Here is a 5,491-nt window from a genome sequence, read left to right as displayed (position 1 = left end):
TTTTCTGGGGATATATATTATTATGGACCGATGTGGATCAATTTTTGCATGGTTGTTATATATATATATATATATATATATATATATATATATACATATATATATATATACATATATATATATATATATATATATATATATATATATATATATATATATATATACATATATATATATATACATATATATATATATATATATATATATATATATATATATATATATATATATATATATATATATATATATATATATATATATATATATATATATATATATATATATATATATATATATATATATATATATATATATATATATATATATATATATATATATATATATATATATATATATATATATATATATATTTACTCGCAACGCATAGTTTGGGGTCCTAACAAAAACATGATTTTTTTAATGTGGCTGGGTTAAATACCTCATTACTACTACATTTTAACTGATTTCGACACTTTTTGACCTACCAATTGTGATATATATCCCATTTTACATACAACGCATTCTTTCGCGACAATTTCTACATATACCGTTTACTTCGAGGACGCGTCCTCAAAGACACCGAAGCGTATAAGAAAAATATATGGGGAATCGTGTTGCCACCTTTTTGTACATGTTTTTATTTTAACACGCCGGCTTTGATTTTATAGTGGGTGAATACATCCATAGCGAATGTCGGTAAGCGATATTACATACATTTCGTATGGAGAATGGCTTTGTCACCGAACAACAATAAAGGTTCGTGACGAAAAAGCAAAATTAATTTAATCGGAAAACGTCACCGTCTACATGTGGTTTCAATAATTATGATAACATTGTAAATAGCAGTCTGTGATGAAAAAAAAAACAAAAATTTTGTAACTTTTTCAAAATCATTTTGAAGCAAATAATATCTGGTTCCCCTATTTGAAATAAAGTCATATTTTCGTATTTCAAACGAATGCGATTGAAAACACATAACTTTATATTGTGCTGGCGATAGGAGTCGAAAACATGTCAAAATATACAAGCCAAAATTTTAAAATAAACATTTTTAAGGTGGGTATTAAGTACGAGTAATCTTTCTTTCTTACCAATGGGTTTCGACCGATAATGTGGTTTTTGACAAGTTCTGTTTTTTTTTGATTATTTTTAAACATTTTCTCTTAAGAAAATACACCCAATATACATTTTTTGTCTTAAATTTTGTAAAAAATCAAAAAGTGGTAAAATATTTAAATTTTGAAGATCTCGAAAATTAAGGATTTTTGGCAAAACATTGATGAAATATTTGAATTGTCCACGATCAATATTTCTTGAACTAAGTATTTTTAGTCAAATTTTTACTTAATATTTTCTCTTTAGAATACACCATTTATTCCCAATATGTATGGTTTGTCTGAAATTTTGTAAAATATGCATACACCATTTAATCCCAATATTTATGGTTTGTCTTGTATTTTGTAAGAAATGCAGCCATTTTTCGTAAATGTGGAAAAATATTTAAATTTCCAACGAACGATATCTCGAGGACTACGCATTTTTTGGAATATGTTTACTAAACATTTTCTCTTTATAATACACCATTTATTCCCAATTTACAATATTTGCCTTTAATTTTGTAAAAAATGTAGCCATTTTTCATAAAAGTGGTAAAATATTTAATTTTTCAACGATCGATATCTCGAGAACTAAGCATTTTTAGTCAAATTTTTACTTAATATTTTCTCTTTAGAATACACCATTTATGTCCAATATGCATGTTTTGTCTTAAATTTTGTTAAAAATGCAGCCATTTTTCGTAAAGTGGTAAACTTTTTAAATTCTCAACGATCGATATTTCTTGAACTAAGCATTTTTAGCAAAATGATTACTTAATATTTTCTCTTTAGAATACACCATTTATGTCCAATAAGTATGATTTGTCTAAATATTGTTAAAAATGCCGCCATTTCTTGAAAAATTGGTAATATATTTACATTTTCAAAGATTGATATCTCGAAAACTAAGCATGGCCTACATTTTGACTAAACATTTTCCCTTTAAAATACACCATTTTTCCCAATTTACAATTTTTGTCTTAAATTTTGTAAAAAAATGCAGCCAATTTTCGAAAAAGTGGTAAACTATTTAAATTTTCAAAGATCGACATTTCTTGAACTAAGCAATTTTAGTAAAATATTTACTAAATTTTTTTTAGAATACACCATTTATTCCCAATACGTATGCTTTGTGAAAAATTTTGTAAAAAAACAGCCAATTTTCGAAAAAGGGTGGTTAAATATTTAACGATCGATATCTCAATAATTAAGCATTTTTTATAAAATTTTTAATTATATTTTTTCTTTAGAATACACCATTTATTCCCAATATGCATGTTTTATTTTACATATTTGAATTTTCAACGATCGATATCTCGAAAATATACCATTGGTGCCCAATATACATGTTTTGTCTTAAATTTTGTAAACAAAATGCAGCAATTTATCAACAAAAAAATTAAAAAATTAAAATTTTCAACGATTGATATCTCGTAAATAAGATACCTCAATTTAAGTTCATACTTTTTATTTTGTACCAAACTTTTTGTAATTTTCGTCAATAATGACAGAAAATGTGGAATTGTGATTATATGGCGTATGACAACATTTGGTATTTGCCTGCCAAATACATTTGTGCAGGCCTCTAATCCCCATATAGCCATTTTTCGAAAAAGTTGCGTTTTTTGTGCAACATTTTTTCTTAAAATTTTTTCTTTAAAATACACCATTTATTCCCAATATGTATGTTTTCTAACAATTGATGCTATTTTTCGAAAAAGTGTTAAACTGTTTGAATTTTCGACGATCAATATCTCGAGAACTAACCATTTTTAGTCAAATTTTTACTTAATATTTTCTCTTTAGAATAAACCACTTATTCCCAATATGTATGAGTTGTCTTAAATTTTGTAAAAAATGTATCCATTTGTTGTAAAAGTGGTAAAATATTGGAATTCTCAACGATCGATATTTCGAGAATTAAGCATTTTGGGCAAATTTTTACTAAACATTTCCTCTTTATAATACACCATTTATTCCCAATAAGCAATTTTTGTCTCAAATTTTGTAAAAAATGCGGCCATTTTTCATAAGTAGTAAAATATTTAATTTTTCAACGATCGATACCTCGAGATTTAAGCATTTTTGGTCAAATGTTTACTTAATATTTCCTCTTTAGAAAACACCATTTATTCTCAATATGTATGTACAACTATCGATATCTCGAGAATTAAGCATTTTTGGTTATGGTTATGGTTATGGTTATATGGTTACTAAACACTTTCTCTTTAAGGTGCAATTACATACCATGCGGTCATGCGTGCGTACGTTATATGCTATTGTCAAAAAAAGTTAAAATGTTGGAACTACAATTATTTGAGTTACACGACAAAAGTAACGTATGCATATGACGCATAAAGTTGACGAACTTTTAACTTTTCAATGCGTCGGGTGCGTTGACAACATGTAAAAAAATAAAGAAACGAAAAACAATCTAAAATATGGACGAGAAATTATTTATTGAAGTTAAAATACATAAAGTCCTATACTGCAAAGAGTGCGTGGAATACAAAAAGACAAAAAACTCAGATGCATGGAATGTAATCAGCAAATTCATTGGTGCTCCGACGCATGCTGTGTAACTCACTTGAAGAATCGTATTCGTCAACGCATTCGAATACAACGTACGTACGCATGACCGCATGGTATGAAATTCCACCTTTAGTATACACAATTTATTCCCAATATACAATTTTCGAAAAAGTGGTAAAATATTTAATTTTCAACCGTGTTTATCTCGAAAACTAATGGCCAGTTTCTCATCCTTCGATTAATATTTAATCGGAGGATAGACCTCCGGTTAGTAAAATTTTTGTATGGGATCAGATAAATAATAACAAGACATTGAGAAACCGGCCCTAAGGATTTTTGGCAAAACATTGACGAAAAACTTGAATCTTAAACGATCGATATTTCGAGAATTAAGCATTCTGGCCAAAATATTTACTAAAAATTTTATCTTTAGAATATACCATTTATGCCCATGCATTCTGTACTGTTTTGTCGTAAATTTTGTAAAAAGCAGCAATTTATCAAAAGAAAAAAATATTAAAATTTTCAACGATTGATATCTCGAAACTAACATATCCCAATTTAAGTCATTTATAACATATACTTTTTATTTTGTGCCACACTTTTTGTAATTTCCAAAAATAATGGCAGAAAATGTGGAATTATGATGTGTATTGCGCATCGAAAGTAATTTGCCACAACTCTTAAAATTCAACAACTTGGCAATACTAATGCGATTTTACTCACCAGCTATAGAGCTATTTCACTCGATCACTCAACTTCGTATGTGAGGTAAAATGAGACAAAGATCGTTTGTGATATATGTTCTATGGTGATGTTCATTGTTGGTCATTCAATTCGTCAAAAAATCGTCACCTTAGTGTGTAAATATAACCATAGCGATAGGCGGTAGGCGAAACACTTTTGCCGCAACGGCAAATACAATAAGCTTGACGGCGAATAATTCCCTTTTTCACTTACACTTAAGTGTGTAAATATAACCATAGCGATAGGCGGTAGGCGAAAAATTATTTACGTGTATTTCTTATGGGAAGCCCAAAATCCGCGACGGAATACCGTGACGGCTAACGGCGTGTCGCTAAATTAAAACTTATTCTAACTCCTTGGCGAAAACTGGTATAGTGTTGCCATCGCTTATCAATTTTTTTTTAACTCACCACTAGGAATTGCTGTTGCCTCGACACGTGTAGATTATTTTTTCTTGAAATAACTCAACAAATAACAAGTCATTGTATGTTTTTATTCAACTTCATTGTTTAATATTGTCAAAGCGTGCTGTATTGACAACAAAAACGCTAGGAAACGTGAAAAAAGGAATTATTCGCCGTCAAGCTTATTGTATTTGCCGTTGCGGCAAAAATGTTTCGCCTACCGCCTATCGCTTTGGTTATATTTACACACTAAACGATTTATTCAAACAAAAGCATAACGGCAGTCATTTGAATTCGGTTAAATTTCATGAAACTGATTAAACATAGGAACTAATTAGTCATATAGCTTCAATTTTCCTTAAACATTGATGTATTTTAATGCTTAGCACTAAGTTCGTTTCTGCCTAAAGGTGAGTATTAAGTTCGAGTTTAGCCGCTAATTTTCACTAAAGTGAAAACTAAATCAGTAAAAAAGACATAAAATTATACATATTTGTTGCAGATTTCATTATAACTTGATGGGGAATATCCCAAAGCAAATTTTCACAAAGTTTGTATTCCATAAAATGGATTATTAAAGAAAAGTAACCGTGAAAAAATGACGATTTTAGCGGCTAAACTCGAACTTAATACCCACCTTAAAGGTGAGTATTAAGTTCGAGTTTAGCCGCTAATTTTCACTAAAGTGAAAACTAAATCAGTAAAAATATA

Source organism: Haematobia irritans, chromosome 4, assembly GCF_050003625.1.
Source record: "Haematobia irritans isolate KBUSLIRL chromosome 4, ASM5000362v1, whole genome shotgun sequence".
Lineage (NCBI taxonomy): Eukaryota > Metazoa > Arthropoda > Insecta > Diptera > Muscidae > Haematobia > Haematobia irritans.
The sequence above is the reverse complement of the archived record's forward strand: the minus strand, read 5'-3'. Positions refer to the sequence as shown.